Source organism: Panthera onca, chromosome B1, assembly GCF_046562875.1.
Source record: "Panthera onca isolate mPanOnc1 chromosome B1, mPanOnc1 haplotype 2, whole genome shotgun sequence".
NCBI classification, from domain to species: domain Eukaryota; kingdom Metazoa; phylum Chordata; class Mammalia; order Carnivora; family Felidae; genus Panthera; species Panthera onca.
In genome coordinates this window covers 39105089-39124205 of record NC_138342.1, presented here as the reverse complement: position 1 = coordinate 39124205, position 19117 = coordinate 39105089, and the positions used below count along the sequence as shown (strand labels likewise).

Below are 19117 nucleotides of genomic sequence, written 5' to 3'. Positions count from 1 at the left end.
TTGTTAGTTGGCTGTACATGTATAAATGCATATATGTTTACACATAACACACATATATGGATATAACTTCAAATATAAATGATATTTTAATTCTCATGTTTTTTCATTCTTAGTCCATATAATTGAAACTTTGATTTTCAATTTAAGAAATCATATAGAACATAAACTACCTGCCTTGTGCTGAATCTCTTGCCTCTTAAGTTCATAAATTATGACTTGGCAGGGGTGGGGAAATAATTATGTAAGTGTATAAAGTCTGAATAAATAAGGACTAAATTTTGTTGGATTATGATCACGTTCATAAACTCTGGTAGAAATGTCAGGAGCATGGGGCGCCTGGGTGGTTCAGTTGGTTGAGTGTCCGACTTCGGCTCAGGTCATGATCTCACGGTTCGTGGGTTCCAGCCCCACATCAGGCTCTGTGCTGACAGCTCGGAGTCTGGAGCCTGCTTCAGATTCTGTGTCTCACACTCTCTCTGCCCCTCCCTCACTCGCACTCTGTCTCTCTCTATCTCTGTCAAAGATAAATAAACATTAAAAAAAATTTAAAAAAGGAAGAAAAAAGAAAAAAAAATGTCAGGAGCAGGTTAAGAGACCTTATTTTGTACATGAAAGTTTAAATGTTGTAGTCCTCTGGAAAATATATCAAGAAAATTTTAGGACCAGCTCCACCACATGGGTCACCATTGGTAGGAATAGGATTCTATCCTTAGGTCTAAGACCATCCAGCATAGAGAACATACATGCACACACACCCACATCCACACGCCCACACCCCCCACACCCACATCCACACAAATAGGGAAATGGGCAATGTCCTTCCTTCTAAGTTCATGAAGTTATACCCTTTTAAAAAAAAAGGAAAATTGAAACCAGCTATTATATATATTTGTAGATAATAGCTTGTTTTAATTTTTAATATTTATATTGAAATATATTCAATATATATATTATATATAAATATATATGTATTATATATAATATATAAATATATATAATACATATATATTTATATATAATACATATATATTTCCACTTATCTTACTTAGCTTTATCAGAATTCATTCAGCAAAGTTTATTGAGAACTTTTATGTGTAAGATACTCCATAGGAACTAGGAATTCAAATATGGATAAAAGAATTCCTGTTCTCAATAAGTTTTGGGTAAGTGGGGGAAAAAAGAGAACAAGGATTTTTAATAAAGTTTGGTATACACAATGATAGAGCTAAGAGCCCTTTTACTCTGCTGGGTACTATATTCCCATTGTTACCTATTTCTTCTCTCATTAAACTTCCTATAAGTCACTTCTCCTTGGACCACAGTAGGTATTTTTACCTGTATTTACATATGAGGAGAATGAAGCAAGGTAGGTTTGCGGCCTATCCAAGGTCACAAAGTTAATCAAGTTGCAGATCTGAGGCCAGAATTTCCTGGATCTTGCACCCAGGATCATATTGTTCATATGATTATTTGCAGTGTCACCACTGTGGTTTTAAAAAATATAGACAATACGCAGATAGATGACAGCTGTGATTAAAGGGATCGGTAAGATGCTTTAATGGATGATGGAATTTTTAGGCCTCTTATAAGTTACTCTGCTCAACAACTTCTGACCTACAGTTAGAATTTCTGATTTCTCCTGGGCTTTCTTGATTTTTAATCCTTAATATTTCCAAAGGTCTGAGAAGGGCATAACAAAAAACAATTCATCATGTTGGCCAGCAGAGATCCATATTTCCCTGAGGCAAAGCAGTGAACCTTTGAGTTTCAAAGAGCTTGGGATATCCAGTCCAAACATTCAGATTCAGACAAAAAACCTTTTAGTTTATTCCTTTATTCCTTTTAGAATAAAAAGCCTCTAAAAAATGTATTCTCAGCCTTAATTCTATTCTTACTTCTTCAGCCAGAAACAGTGTTACCGTTAACACATACAGGAACAGTTCAGCTCTCTCCCCTGTCCTGGGACCAGGAGAACACAGTAGGAATGACTGAACAATTAAAGCAATATAATCTATATGTGGAAGGAAGAGGAGACTGTGTATTTAGTAAAGGCCATGTCTAATGTGCCTCTGGAAGCTGTTCCAGCTCTTTAATGGATACCTTGGCTTCATGAAAACGGCAAGAGACTATACTGCACTCCAGATGCTACCATTTAGGTGGCTCCCTGCTACTGGTTCTGCTGACAAGTATACATAGAAGCAGGGGCTATTTTTCAGGGAGCCCTGGCTTCTGCTGGCATAGCATCCTTTTTAAAGCCTTTTCTACTCACTTAAAATGATTCTGATTAAGAAAGAGCTGAGGCCCTGCTAAGAGAACACTTAGCTTGATATGTAACTCACCTGCCTTCCGAGAAGTTTTCTTGTGTTTGATTTGCAGGCAGCTTAAGTGACTGAGAAATTAAGGACCAGGGTGGTTTGAAGGATCAGAAGGAGGAATTCTCTAGCCCAGTTGGAAGACATATTGTACTATAATTTGCTTCTGTGTATACTCACCAGTGTGATTCTGAGTTCTCTTCCAGGCATTTGAACACATCAGAAACCTTTTTTTGTGTGTTTTTTCTTTGTTTCTCTCTGCTGAATTCCGAGTAACTTTCTCAGATTTATCTTCGTGTTCAGTAATTCTCTCTTCAGTTGTGATTGCCATTAAACCATTCATTGGATTTTTAAATTTTAATTAGATTTTTACAAATTCTTCTTGGTTTCTTTTCAAATCTTCTTAGTCATCCTTTATAATTTCCTATTCACAGAATATATTTTAAGACTAAAAAATTCTTTGAATGTAATAAGTGTTTATTATAGGTCTATCTCTGATAATTCCATTTTCTGAAACACTTCTATTTTTTCTTCTGGATCTTATCCTTTGTGCCTTGTTCCTTTGTGTTTGGTAATTTCTCTGTGAACTGCTCATTTTCCTTAGATTTTTAGTTGTGGGAATCCTCTGAGATCTGGGATAGAAGTGTGTTTTTCCAGAGAGAATTTACATTTACTTCTGTGACTTTAGTATCTCTAAATTATATTCTCAACTTGAGGGCTTTCAGACTACCAAGACAGTGTGAAATTGGACTGTAAAACCTTCAGGAGGGACAGTTGGTGGTTCCAAAATCTTAATCACCATTTTTAACCAATGTTCTCCAGGCACTTTCAGGGTTTAAGATAATTAGTTTTGTTGCAGTTTTCTACAGAATGTGTTATTTCTGGTCTGTCCTTTCCCTGAAGATACAACCCTCTGAAATCTTAGTTATAAGAATATAGGTTTCCTGCCTTGGACGAGTTTGGGTTTTGGTTACTAGTTTCAACACACAGTGAAATCATGAAAACTGAAATTCAAGTTCAAGTTTTGAGGAAAAGATCTCAGAATAAATGCTGATTAAAACTCCTGTATTTGTCTGGGTTCCACTATCATTGAACCTCTTCTTTGAGAATATATAGACTTCCATGTGTCCTGCCAAATTACTGTAAAAAGAAAGCTTAATCAGAAACGCACTGGGAAGGAGATTTGGACCTATACATAGCTATTCTTCTCATTTACTCATTTTCTTTTGTTGTTGTTGTTGTTGCTCAGGTAGAATGCCTTTTTATTTTTTTCTCCACGTAATTTCAGCTTTTTTATCTGCATTTCTCGAGATTGGAAGTGTATGAAACTTTCATCAGTTAAAATAACCACACAGACTTATTTGCATGTTTAGGCACTTGACAGTGTGCAGAGACATGAATTGACTATTATCTAACTACTGCCCAATATATGGCTAAGATAATGGCTAGTTGAGAAAGAGAAAGAGACTGACTTTGCAAGGGCCATGCGAGCCACCCACTTGTGTAGATTTTCTGTGCTCTATGACTCTCAGTTTAGAACATTAAAAAGCAGTATATCTAAGAGCATCTGGGTGACTCAGTCAGTTAAGTGACAGACTTCAATTCAGGTCATGATCTCACGGGTTGTGAAGTTTGAGCACCGCATCGGGCTCTGTGTTGGCAACTCAGAGCCTGGAACCTTTCTCGGATTCTGTGTCTCCCTGTCTCTCTGTCTCTCTCCTGTTCGTGCTCTGTCTCTGTCTCTCAAAAGTAAATTAACATTAAAAAAATTTAAAAAAACAGTACGTCTATAGTAAGTTATCTTAAATTGCTATCAACAGATTTTTACTGAACTTTGAATAAATATTATCCCAGTTTCTATAAAACGGTACCATAAGAAATGATTATATAATGAAATTATAATGAAGTATTGTGCTTACAAATAAAATCCAAAATCCCTTTGAGGCATGCAAGATTCTGTTTTACTGGCTCTTGTCAACCTTTTCTAACTTACCTGCTGATAGCTTCCCTCTAGTTCACAATGCTTTGGTCACAGTCAGCTACTTTGTTTCCACCTCAGGGCCTCCATGTGTATTGCATCTTTTTCTTAGAATTTCCTTCCCCATCTTCTACTGGAATGTTTCATTCTGATCATTGTATTGTCTCACCCTGTCTTTTCCTCAAATAAGTCTTTTCTGCCTACAGAATATTAACATTGCTTTTCTATTCCCATTTTATAATACTTAGGATTTTTTATAGAATTTATAACATTGCATAATTATAAAAGATTGTGATTGTTCCATGATTTGCTCCCCACTGAGCTGTGTAAGCTCCACAAGGGCAAATAATACATTTGTTTTTTTTTAAAGCTGCTATTTCAATAAATACTTAGATTTACAGATAATAGCATAACATAAAATCTTCTCATTTTTGTTTGCTCTAAAATGAAGATAACTAATTTCCATGTTTTCTGATAGAAGTTAAAAGTGAATGAAATATTGATGTAAGAAGTGGATTCTAAAGTAGACATACAGATATTAAATGGTGTGCAATGCACTGCACCACCAACAGTAAAAAATTCATATGCCGAATCCCTCACTAAAATTCCAAATGATGCATGTCATAGAGTAAATTTATTGCTTTTGAGTAGTTGAAACAATAAATGAGGGAATATAAAGATGATCTCTCTGAGAACACTTTGAGCAAATAACAGAGGAATGAGTTAGAATTTACTATGTGAAGTCAGAGGAGAAAGAACAGCAGACTCGGTAGAGAGAAGGAATAAGTTTTCCAGAAACTAGTGGAAAGCCGCATGTAACCAGAATATAGAAAGTGAATAGATTTGTGTAAGATGTTTCTGGATAAGTGAATAAGGGTCAGAAAAGCCTTATAATTGATCATTGTTATGGACTGAATGTTTCTATATCCCCAGAATTCATATGTGGAAGCCCTAGTCCTCAGTGTGACTGATTTTGGAGATAGGGCATGTCAGGAGATGATAAAGGTTAAGTCAGCCATATGGGTGGGGACCTTCTTCTAGGGCTGGTGCCTATATAAGAGAAAGAGGATACCAAGTTTGCTCAGTCTCCATGTGAAGACAACAAAGAGACAGCCATCTCCAAGCCAGGAAGAGAATTCTCAACAGAAACTGAACCCTGCCAGATCTTGATCCTGAGTTTTCCAGCCTCAGAACTGTGAGAAAACAGAATTCTGTTGTTCAAGCCATGCAGTCTATGCTTTTTTTTTTTTTTTTTTTAATGGTATCCCAAACAACCTGAGCAATCATGTCAAAGATGTTAGTCTTTATCGTAAAAGCAGTACATTCCAATGTCTAGTGGTTATGTGACCACTAAAGGCAAATCATTAAATATAATATATAAATACAAGTCATTTATTTTTATTCCTTAAAAAAAAAAAAAAGAAACAAGGAAACTATATTTTGTGGTACTTTGTCCTGACCAAAGACAGTTTGGCTTTTCAGCCATTGTCAGGTTATTTTGGTAAATGTCTGTACACTCTAATAGTTTGAGTAGGTTGTGTGCACAGCAGACCTTGATGTTAGGTCGTATTAGGATGAAAGAAATTCTTAGATATATGGAATTCAGTAGAAAGAAAGCACAAGAACACAGGTTCAGGCAGTGTTCTAAGCTGCTTTAGCACACGTCTTACATTAAAACAAGGCCGATGATGTTCTAATGGCAGGAGCAGCCAGGCTTATAGTTGTATCAGATAACAGAATGCTGGGAAAGAACCCAAATATCCATCAACTGATGAATGGATAAAGATGATGTGGTTTATATATACAATGGAGTACTACTTGTCAATGAGAAAGAATGAAATTCTGCCATTTTTAACAATGTGGATTGAACTGGAGGGTATTATGCTAAGTTAAATAAGTCAGTCAAAGAAAAGCAGATGTCATATGTTTTCACTCATATGTAGAACTTGAGAAACTTAACAGAACACCATGGGGAAAGGGAAGGGGAAAAAATGGTTACAAACAGAGAGGGAGGCACACTCGTAAGACACTCTTAAGTACAGAGAACAAACTGAGGGTTGATGGGGAGGTGGTGGGGGAGAGTGAAAATGAGTGATGGGCATTGAGGAGGGCACTTGTTGGGATGAGCACTGGGTGTTGTATGTAAGCGATGAATCACGGGAATCTACCCCAAAACCAAGAGCACATTGTATACACTATTAGCTAACTTGACAATAAATTATATTTTTTAAAAAAGGTGGGGGGGACCTGGGCGGCTCAGTCAGTTAAGTGTCTGACTTCAGCCCAGGTCATGATCTCGTGGTTCGTGAGTTCGAGCCCCACGTTGGGCTCTGTGCTGACAGCTTGGAGCTTGGAGCCTGCTTCGGATTCCGTGTCTCCCTCTCTCTCTGCCCCTCCCTGGCTCATGCTTGCACTCTGTCTCTGTCAAAAATAAATAAACTTAATAAAAAAAAGATAACAGAATTTTGTGTTCAGTGGAGAAACTTAGGACCAATAGAACTCTAGATCTAAAGTGCTGTTCCTAGTGTATCGGGCACCTCTGCTTACCAGATCCTCAATCTTTATTTATGCAAAAGCATTAGGCCTGATATAACCCTTCTAGTTAACCGTGTGTCTTAAATACTAGTCATCCTATCAATAAAAAAATATTTCTCACATCCTCTAGGTTAATTAGCAAACCCTTCTGATTTATATTTCTATAGTTAGGTTTCAGGTACATATGTAATCATTCCTGAAATGTGGATTTCTGGTTACTGGTTTTTAAATTCTAACAACTCCTTGAGTGGAAACTAAGATTAATTTATTCACATGAATATCATACTATTTATATTGAAATCTTTTTAGAGTACATCAGAGATTATAACAAGGGTTTTTGAGTATAAATGTTATATAATCATGTTTCTGCATATAGAACATCAGTTGTGAAGAATGATTCAACATAAATGAATAAATGCAATAAATCACACTAACAGAATGGAGGAAAATCATTGTCATCTCAATACATTTAGAAAAAGCATTTAACAAAATTCAACATCTTTTCATGATTAAAAGAAAAAAATCAAGAAATTGTATATAGAGCAACTATACCTCAACATAATAAAGGCCATGTATGACAAGTGCATAGCTAACATATTCAACACTGAAGGGTTGAGATTTTCCTCCCAAGATAATGAAGAATACAGGAGTGTCCATTCTCATCTCTCCTGTTCAACATAGTACTAGAAGTCATAGCCAAAGCAACCAGGCAAGAAAAATAAAAGGCATCCAAGTGAGAAAGGAAGAAATAAAATTATCTCCATTTGCAAATGACATGATCATATAGACAGAAATCTTTAAAGACTCCATCAAAAAACTGTTAGAGCTAATTAAGTAAATTTGCAATATACAAAATCAATATATGAAAATAATTTTCATTTCTATGCACTAACAATGAACGTTTGGAAAGAAAAGTTAAGAAAACAATTTTATTTACAATAATATCAAAAACAGGAAAATTTTTAGAAATGAATTTAACCAAGGGGTGAAAGACTGTAGAACAACAGCTGTAAGACATTGATGAAAGAAACTGAAGACATATGTAAATGGAAGTATGTCCTTTGTTTATGGCTTAGAACAATTAATACTGTTAAATTGTCCATACCATCAAGACTGTCTACAGATTCTGTGCAGTCCTTACCAAATTTTCACGTAAGTAGATAAAAGTAATCCTAAAATTCATATTAAATCACAAAAGATCACAATTAGCCAAGGAATTTTGAGAAAAAAGAATAAAGGTGGAGGCTTTATACTTCCTGATTTAAAACTATATTACAAAGCTATTTTATTTAAAAAAATTATTTTATGTTTATTTATTTTTGAGACAGAGAGAGACAGAGCATGAACAGGGGAGGGTCAGAGAGAGAGGGAGACACAGAATCCGAAGCAGGCTCCAGGCTCCAAGCTGTCAGCACAGAGCCCAATGCAGGGCTCGAACTCATGGACTGCGAGATCATGACCTGAGCCAAAGCTGGACGCTTAACCGACAGAGCCACCCTGGTGCCCCTACAAAGCTATTTTAATATGCACAGTAAGGAACTGGATGAAAACAGAACCAAGTAGAGAGCCCAGGAATATACCTGCATGTAGACAGTCAGCTAATCTTTGACAAGGGAACCAAAATCATGCAATAGGGAAAGAATAGTCTCTTCAATAAATGATATTGGTTAAACTGCATATCCACATACTGAAGAATAACACTGGATCCCTGTCTTACACTACTCATGAAAATTAACTTGAAATGGATTAAAGACTTAAATGTAAGACCTGAAATGATAAAACTTCTAGAAGAAAACACAGGTAAAAAGCTCTTAGGCATTAGTCTTGGCAATGATTTTTGGATTTGACACCAAAAGGCAAAAGTAAACTAGTCAGAGTATATATCAAACTAAAAAGCTTCTGCACAGCAAAGGAAACAATCAACAAAATGAAAAGTCAGTCTACGGAACGGGAGAAAATATTTGAAAACTGTGTATTTGATAAGGGATTAATATCCAAAATATATAAGAAACTTATACAACTCAGTTGGAAAAAAATCAACCTGATTAAAAAATGGGCAGATGACCTGGATAGATGACAGTTTACCAAAGAATACCTCCATATGGCCAACAGGTACATGAAGAGGTACTCAACATCACTAATCAACCTTGAAATGCAAGTGAAAACCACAGTGAGATATCACCTCACACCTGTTAAGCTGGCTGTTAGCAAAAAGACCAGATAATAAGTGTTGCCAAGAATGTGGAGAAAAGAGAATCCTTGTGCACTCTTTGTGGGAATGTAAACTAGTATAGCTATTATGGGAAGAAGTATAGAGGTTCCTCAAACAATTAAAAATAGAACTACCGTATGATCCAGCAATCCCACTTCTGTACATATCCAAAGAAATAAAGTCAGTATCTTGAGATATCTGCACTCCTGTGTTCATTGCAGCGTTATTCACAAGACTTGGAAAAACCCTATATTTGCTGACAAATAAATGGATAAAGAAAATCTGTTATATATATGGAATGAAGTATAACTCAGCCATTAAAAAAAAAGTAAATTCTGTCATTTGTGACAACATTAATGAATCTGGAAGGTATTATTATGTTAAAAGAAATGTCACTGGGATGCCTGGGTGGCTCGGTTGGTGGAGTGGCCCACTTCGGCTCAAATCATATTCTCATGGTTTGTGGGTTTGGGCCTTTTGTCAGGCTGTGTGCTGACAGCTTGCTTGGGGTCTGGAGCTTGCTTCGGATTCTGTGTCTCCTCTCTTTGCCCCTCCCCCACTTGGGCTCTGTCTCTCTCAAAAATAAATATATGTAAAAAATAAATGTCAGAGGTAGAAAGACAAATACTGTATGATCTCACTTATATGTGAAATATATAAAAAACTGAACTCATAGAAACAGTAAAGTGGTAGTTTCCAGGGACTGGGGGTTAGAGGAAACGGGAAAATGTTGGTCAAAGGGTACAAACTTCCAGTTCTAATGAGGTTTTAATATGTGCCATAGTAACTATACCCATAGTCACTCTTGATTTTGTAGACATCACATTATCTTTGAATTATCTTTTGAATATCTTAGAATTTGAATTATCTTAGGAGAAATGTTATGAAGGAAGTTTCATGTAGTGTCCTTGAGTGAAGAATGAAGAAAATGATTTATATGTGGAGATATAACTTGGGAGTTATCTAATTGCCCATAATAATTACTATGGCTTGGAAGAGCTAGAGAGCATATAAAGTGAAAATAAAGGGGAAACCTGTGGCTGAGCCATTAAGAACTTTTACATTAAGGACTGTTACAGGAAGAAGAGTTTGTAAAGAAGAAATAGCCATAGAGATAGAAAACTAAGAGAACATCATAGGAAGTAAAGGAAGAGAAGGCTTCCAGAGGAGGGATGCATCATTGGTGCTATTTTAGCTGAAAAGTTAAGACAAGTGATTTAACATGTCCACTTTAGGGACAGAGAAGCCATTAATGACCTTTGTATTACCTATTTATATAAAATGATGGGGTGGAAACTGGATGGAGTGTAAGAAGAATGAATGGTAGATGAGGAAATGGCCAGGGTTCATTTAGTAGTTGTCTGAAACTAGATCCCCTTTTTTTTTCTTTCTTTCTTTGTTTTTAATAATTAATTAAGTGTATTTATTTTATTTTTTTACTCTGTTGATGTATAAGTATATATATGTAAAATTTTTGTTTCCAGTGTAGTTAACCTACAGTTTCATGTTTACTTTTTAGTGATTCAGCAGTTCCATGTATTATTCAGTGCTCATCAAACTAAAATCCTGTTTCATCCATCTTCCTACCTACTCCACTCTGGTAACCAACCATCTATTTGTTCCCTATAGTTAGGAGTTTGTTTTTTGGTTTCTTACTCTTTTTTATTTTCTTTGTGTTTTTTTCCAAGTTTTTATTTAAATTACAGTTAGTTAATGTACAGTGTAACATTAGTTTCAGGTGTAATATTTAGTGATTCATCACTTACAACACCCAGTGTTCATCACAACATGTGCCCTCCTTAATACCCATTACCCATTTAACCCATCTGCCTGCTCACCTCCCCTCCAAAAACCCTCAGTGTGTTCTCTACAGTTAAGAGTCTGTTTTATGGTTTGCCTCTCTCTTTTATTTTCCCCTTTATGTTCATCTGTTACATTTTTTAAATTCCATATATGCATGAAATGATATGGTATTTGTCTTTCTGTCACTGATTTAGTTTGCTTAGCACTATGCCCTCTAGATCCATCTACGTCCTTACAAATGGCAAAATTTCTTTCTTTTTTATGGCTGAATAATATTCTGCTGTATATGTATACCATTTTTCTTTATGCATTCATCTATCAATAGACACTGAGGTTGCTTCTATAATTTGTCTATTGTAAATAATGTTGCAATAAATATAGGGGTGCATGTATCTCTTTGAATTAGTGTTTTTGTATTCTTTGGGTAAATACCAAGTAGGGTAATTGTTGGATTATGGAGTAGTTCTATTTTTAACTTTTTGAGGAACCTCTATACTGTCTTTCATCAAAACTGCACCAGTTTACATTCTCACCAGTAGTGCAGAAGGGCTCATTTTTCCCACATCCTCACCAATACCTGTTGTTTCTTGAGTTTTTTACTTTAGCCATTCTGATGACAAGTGTTAGGTGGTGTATCATTTTGGTTTTGATTTGCACTTCCTTGTTGAGTGATGCTGAGTAGCTTTTCATTTTTCTGTTGGCCATCTATATGTCTTCTTTGGAGAAATGTCTGTTCATGTCTTCTGCCATTTTTAATTGGATTATTTTGTTTTTTAGTGTTGAGTTGTATAAATTCTTTACATATTTGTTATATTAAGCCTTTATTGGATATGTCATTTGCAGATATCTTCTCCCATTCAGTAGGTTGTCTTTTAGTTTTGTTGGTTGCTTCCTTTTATGTGCTGAAGCTTTTTCTTTTGATGTAGTGCCAAAGTTTATTTTTGCTTTTATTTACCTTGCCTCAGAGACATATCTAGAAAGATGTTGCTATGGCTTATGTGAGAGAAATTACTGCCTGTGCTCTCTTTTAGGACTTTTATGATTTCAGGTCTCACAGTTAGGTCTATAATCTATTTTGAGTTTATTTTTGTATATGGTGTAAGAAAGTGGTCAAATTTCATTTTTTTTTTTTGCATGTAGCCGACCAGTTTTCCCAACATCATTTGTTGAAAAGACTGTCTTTTTCCCATTGCATTCTTTCCTCCTCTGTTGAAGATTAATTGAAAATATAATTTGGGGTTTATTTTGCACTTTCTATTCTGTTCTGTTGATCTATGTGTCTGTTTTTGTGCTAGTATCGTACTGCTTTGATTACTGAAGCTTTGTAATACAACTGGAAGTCTGGAATTGTGATACACCTCCAGTTTTGTTTTTCTTTTTCAAGATCACTTTGGCTATTTGGGGTGATTTGTGGTTCCATACAAATTTTCTTCTGGTTCTGTGAAAATTGCTGTTGGTATTTTGACAGAGATTGCATTAAATGTGTGGATTGTGGGGCAGCTGGGTGGCTCAGTTGCTTGAGCATCTGACTTTTGAGTTCGGTTTAGGTCATGATCTCCGGGTTGTGGGATTGAGCCCCACATCAAGCTCCATGCTGAGTATGGAACCTACTTAAATTCTCTTTCTCTCTCTCTCCCTCAGCCTCTCTATTCTGCTCACTCTTTCTCTCTAAAAAAAATTTAAAAATTAAAAAATAAATGTGTAGATTGCTTTGGGTAGTATAGAGATGTTAACAGTATTTGTCCTTCCAATCCATGAGCATGGGATGTCTTTCCATTTCTTTGTTGTCTCTAATTTCTTTCATCAGTGTTTTATAGTTTTCAGAGTACAGATCTTCCACCTCTTTGGTTAAGTTTATTCCTAGGTATTTTATTATTTTTGGTGTATTTGTAAATGGGATTATTTTCTTAATTTCTTTGTCTCCTGCTTCATTATTAGTGTATAGAAATGCAACAGATTTCTTTGTATTGATTTTGTATCCTGCCACCTTACTGAATTCATTTATCAGTTCTGACAGTTTTGTGGTGGAGTCTCAGGGTTTTCTACATATAGTATCATGTCATTTGCAAATAGTGAAAGTTTTCCATGTCCTTTACCAATTTCAATATCTTTTATTTCATTTTTCTTCTTCTTATTTCTTTCTGATTGCTGTGGCTAGGACTTTCAGTACTATGTTGGATAAAAGTGGTGAATATGGACATCCTTATCTTGTTTCTGACCTTAGAGGAAAAGCTTTCCATTTTTCCCCATTGACTATGATGTTAGCTGTGGGTTTTTCATATAAGGGCTTTATTATGTTGAGGTGTGTTCCCTGTAAAGCTACTTTGTTGAAGGTTTTTATCATGAATGGATGTTATACTTTGTCAAATGCTTTTTTGCATCTATTAAAATGATCTTACTGTTTTTATCCTTTCTCTTATTGATGCAATGTATCTTGTTGATTGATTTGTGAATATTGAATTGCACTTGCATCCTGGGAATAAATCCCACTTGATGATGGTGAATACTTTTTAATGTATTGTTTCATTCTGTTTGCTAATATTTTTTTGAGGATTTTTTTTTTTTTTTTTTTTTTTTTTTTTTTTTGCATCTATGTTCATCATATATTGGCCTGTAATTCTCTTTTTTTGCGGTGTCTTTATCTGGTTTTGGTATCAGGGGTAATGCTGGCCTCAGAATTAATTTGGAAGTTTTCCTTCTATTTTTTGGAAAAGTTTGAGAAGAATGAATATTAACTCTCCTTTCAATATTTGGTAGAATTCCCCTGTGAAACCATATGGTCCTGGACTTTTATTTGTTGGGAGTTTTTGATTACTGATTCAATTTCATTGCTGGTTATCAGTGTGCGCAAATTTTCTATTTCTTAAGCTTCAGTTTTGGTAGATATGATTTTAGGAATTTATCCATTTCTTCTAGGTTGTCCAACTTGTTGGCATATAGTTTTTCATAATATTCTCTTATAATTGTTCATTTTTCTGTGGTGTTTGTTGTTATTTCTCTTATGTTTCTGATTTTATTTTCATCCTCTCTTTCTCTTTTTTCTTTCTTTCTTTCTTTCTTTCTTTCTTTCTTTTTTTTTTTTTTTTATGAGTTGGCTATAGGTTTATCAATTTTGTTGATTTCTTTTTAAAAACCAGCTCTTGGGGCACCTTGTTGGCTCATTCAGTAGACCATGAGACTCTTGATCTTGGGGTTGTCAGTTCAAGCTCCACATTGGGTGTGGAGCCTACTTAAAAAAAAAAGAACCATCTCATGGTTTCATTAATCTATTCTATTGGGTTTTTGTTTGTTTATTTCTATTTATTTATTTCTAATGTATTTGTTATTACTTCCTTCTTTCTGGTTTGGGATTTTGCTTGTTGCTTTTTTTAGCTCCTTTCAGTATAAGGTTAGGTTGTTTATTTGAGATTTTTCTTGCTTTTTGATGTAGGCCTGTATTGATCTAAACTTTCATCTTAGAACTGTTTTGCTTTTTCTCAGAGATTTTGGACCATTGTGTTTTCATTTTAATTTCTGTCCATGAAACTTTTGATTTCTTCTTGATTTCTTGATTGCCCCATGCATTGCTTAGTAGCATGTTATTTAAACTCTTCCCAGATTTCTGTGCTCTTCCCAGATTTTTTCTTGTGTTTGATTTCTAGTTTCATAGAGTTGTGGCCAGAAAAATATGACTTCAGTCTTTTAAAATGTGTTGAGACTTGTTTTGTGGCCAATAAGTGATCTATCCTGGAAAATGTTCCATGCGCACTTAATAAGTGTGTATTCTGCTGTTTTAGGGTGGAATGTTCTGAGTATGTCTTTCAGTTAAATCCATTTGGTACAGTGTATCATTCAAAGCCAATATTTCCTTGTTGATTTTCTGGGTTTTTTTTTTTTTTTTTTTTTTTTTTTTTAATTTTTTTTTTCAACGTTTTTTATTTATTTTTGGGACAGAGAGAGACAGAGCATGAACGGGGGAGGGGCAGAGAGAGGGAGACACAGAATCGGAAACAGGCTCCAGGCTCTGAGCCATCAGCCCAGAGCCTGACGCGGGGCTCGAACTCACGGACCGCGAGATCGTGACCTGGCTGAAGTCGGACGCTTAACCGACTGCGCCACCCAGGCGCCCCGATTTTCTGTTTTTAATGATCTATTGATGTTAAAGTCCCCTACTATTATTTTATTACTACCAATTATTTCTTTTATGTTTATGTATTGGGATGCTTCCATGTTGGGTGCGTAAACATTTACAGTGTTATATCTTCTTGAATTGTCCCCTTTATGATTATAGTGTCCTGCTTTGTATTTCTATACAGTCTTTGGTTTAAAGTCTATTTTGCCTAATACAAGTGTTACCACCCCAGCTTTCTTTTGATATCTATTTGCATGGTAAATATTTCTCTATCCCCTCATTTTCATTTTACAGATGTCTTCAGGTCTGAAATGAGTTTCCCATGGGCAGATGGGTCTTTTTTTTTTTTTTTTTTTTTTTAATATGTTTTGTTACTCTGTATCCTTTTATTGGAGCATTTTGCACATAAATGTTAAAAGCCATTTTGGTATCTATACTTATTGTCATTTTGTTACTTGTTTTGTGGTTGTTTTGTAATTTTTATTTGATCCTTTCTTCTCTGGGTCTCTTTCATGGTTTGCAGGCTTTTTTTAGTGATACATTTGGATTGCTTCTCCTTTATTCTTTGCATATCTACTACTGGTTGTTGATTTGTGGTAACCATTAGGTTTACATTTAATATCTTCCGCTTATAGCAGTTTATATTAAGTTGATCGTCACTTAAGTTTGAAGCCATTGTTTATTCTTCCTGTCTCCACATTTTATGTATATGCTGTCATAATTTACATCCTTTTGTGACTCCTTTTACTGGTTTTTACAGACATATTCATTTTTACTGCGTTTGTGTTTTCTACTTTTCATACTCTTACTTATGGTCGTCTTTCCTTTCTACTCAAAAAGTCCCCTTAAACATTTCTTGTAAGGCTGGTTTAGTGGTCATGAACCTCTTTAGCTTTTGTTGCCTGAGAAACTCTACCTCTTCTATTCTGAATGATAGCCTTGCTGGATAGAGTATTCTTGGCTGCAGATTTTTTTTAAAAAAATTTTTAATGTTTATTTTTGATATATAGAGAGACAGAGCATGAGTGGGGGAGGGGCAGAGAGAGAGGGAGACACAGAATCTGAAGCAGACTCCAGGCTCTGAGCTGTCAACACAGAGCCCAACACAGTGCTTGAACTCACGAACTGCGAGATCATGACCTGAGCTGAAGTAGAACACTTAACCAACTGAGCTACCCAGGTGCCCCCAGATTTTTTTCTGTTAGCACTTTGGATATATCATGCCACTCCCTTCTGGTCTTCAGAGTTCCTGCTGAAAAGTCCACTAATAGCTTTATAGGATTTTCCTTGTATGTAGCTCTGTTCTTTTCTCTTCTTGCTTTTAAAATTATCTCTTTATCACTACTTTCTGCCTTTTAATTACCGTGTCTTGGCTTGGGCCTCATTGGGTTGATATTGTTGGGGGATCTCCATGCCTCCTGGATCTGGTATCTGTTTCCTTCCTCAGATTAGGGAAGGTTTCAGCTGTTATTTCTTCAAATAAATTTTCTGCCTTTTCTCTCTCTTTTTCTTCTGAGATCCTTATAATACGAATGTTATTATGCTTGATGGAGTCGCTGAATTCTGTATGTCTATTCTCATTTTATATAATTTTGTTTCCTCTCACCACTCAGCTTGATTACTTGTCCATCACTGTTTCATTCCTCTGCTTTCTGTAGCCTGCTACTTATTCCATCTCGTATAGTTTTAATTTCATTTATTATGTTCTTCATCTCTGATTGGTTCTGTTTTATCTCTTTATTAAGGGTCTTACTGATGTCCTTCACTCTTTTCTCTAGTCCAGTGAGTATATTTGTGATCTGTACTTTAAATTCTCTTATTAGGCATATCGCTTATATCCTTTTTGCTTAAGTCTCTTGCTATGGTTTTGTCCTGTTCTTTCATTTGGGACACATTCCTCTGTCTCCTCTTGTGGTCTAACTCTCAGGTATGTCTCCTGTTCCTGAAAGCAATGGCCTTATGAAGAAGAGGTCCCATAGTGCCCTGCAGTGCAGTATGTCCCCTATTACCCAGAACCTGGCATTTCAGGAGGTGTCTCTTAAATGTATTTTGTGTGCCCTGCTGTTGTGTCCTGGCCACTTTTTCCTTTAGTCCAATCACGTGCAGAGGCTTTCTTTGTAGTATTTGTTCCCTGGCTGGAGTGAGGCGTGCAGTTTTAACAAGGTGTTCAGCATTGGTCTACTTGTGAAATGAGACCTGCAGCTGCAGTTGCAGGTGGAGCTGCATGTGGGCAGTGAACGGTTGGGGGGTAGTGTGCAGTTTTAGCAAGGTGTGCCTCAGGCTTCCACAGGGCCCTGCCACTGCTGCTGCTCCTGCTGCTACTGGCATTAAGACCCCACAAAGCACGCTACTTGAGAGATGCAGTGTTGGCAAGGTTTGTGCTGGTCTTCTGGGGAGGGGGACTGCAGCTCCAGGACCAAGGCACGTATGACTGGAAAGGGCAGATCTGCCAAAACTTGGGGGTCAGGCTTGGTGTGGGCAAATTAGGTAATGAATGTCTGCTGTTGCTGTAGCAGGCAGCGTGTGTTTATGCTCTCTACTGAGGGACTGGTAGAGAAATGGCTCCTGCCGGCTCCTTTGTTCCTGAAGGGGTCTTCCTGTGATCCCTGCCTCTATAGGACAGGCCCAGAGATGAGTAAATAGCTTTCCCTCCAGTATGCCCTGGACCTTTTTCAGACTGCTGCTTCTATACTGTGTCTCCCAGGGCTGTTTTGTCATGCTGTTTCTTTAAGGGTGGGGATTCAGTTTCCTATTGCCCTTGGGGCTCTCCCAGAACAAAGCCACTGAGTTTTAAAATTCCAGGCTTTAGGTCCCACTGGTTGTAAGAACTCCGTAAATTCAGTCTTTCTTACTTTCAAAGCCAAATGTTTTATGGGGATATGTCTTTGGGATCCCCAGTGTGACCGTCTCTTTCTTGCCCTTCTCCACCCTCGTGGCTCCCTCCCTCCTCTGGACTACTGAGATCCATTTTTTTCCCCACAGCATCTCCATCCTGCCTACACTCTTAATTGTGGCCTCTTCTCTGCCTTTATTTGTGGAGTTTGTTCTGCCAGTCTTTAGGTGGTTTTCTGGGTTATTTACCAGAAATAATGTTTAAACTACCTAATTTGATGTGAGTGTTGTTGTATCCATGGGACAGGGTGAGCTCAAGGTCCTGTTACTCCCATCATCTTTCCAGCCTCCCTTGATCTCTTTATGCTTGGGGCAATATCCTTCCATACATTCTCACACTGAGTACAGTTCACACATTATAAACTGATGTTTTGGCTTAAAGTGGTTGTTGTTATGGAGCTATTTTTTCAGTCAAATAAATGAATGTTTTATATGGGGAATTCCTGGCATTATCTAGCTGCTGGGTGTATGTTTTACCAGTATTTTGGACTTTGCCAGTATTTTGACAGTTACCATTTGCAGGCTGTTAGATTACACGTGACATTTTAGAGGAGTACCTTCATAACTTAGCTTCTGTTCAGTCCTTCATGAAGCATGGCTACTATTTATTTCCCAGTATTAATCCCAAAATTTTCTTAGTTATTCTCTGTGGCTCTTTAAATTATAAAGTTATAGAGGATCCTGCAACATCATGAACTCAGAAGAAAATGCAGGAAATGGCTCCACCTTGGATATTATTAATTCTGAACAAAATTAGATTCTAACTATCTTAACTCTGATTATTTTGTGTCTACTCAGTCTTATAAATTGCCTACATTTATTTTTAAGGAAGTCTTCCAAGCTTATCTGCTATTATTTCTTAGTAACATTAAAAGCAAATTTTTATGGTGATTATAATATGAGGTTCAATCAAGATGAAAATGTATTATAGAATAGGCAAAAAGCCAGAAGTTTTATTTCAATATGATGCTTATGTGCCACTGTTACATGTGCTGCTGTTTTGAGCTTGACATTAAAGAAGACTGTCTTGATTTACATATGTTTTAACTTGAAGGTCTCCATCAAAGGAGAAGTATTTGAAAACTAAATTTTAGCATTAATAGTTGGAGAAAAGCCCTTAGTAAGTGTCTCCATTCCCATTCTTTGTGTCTGGTTGAGTGTATTTGAGAACTTAACTCATCCACCATTATTAATCCAGGAAGCTCCTCATGAATTCTCTGGATGAGAAAGGTACCTTTCATTTTTGATGACATAGCATCCTGATCATATCTGTT

The 19117-nt window shown here is 36.2% G+C and overlaps 1 protein-coding gene across 12 annotated transcripts in view; it reads left to right on the top strand.

The window, feature by feature from the left end:
* COX7B2 (cytochrome c oxidase subunit 7B2) overlaps positions 1-19117 on the top strand; it is a 164567-nt gene that overhangs the window by 133655 nt on the left and 11795 nt on the right. The window lies entirely within an intron of this gene.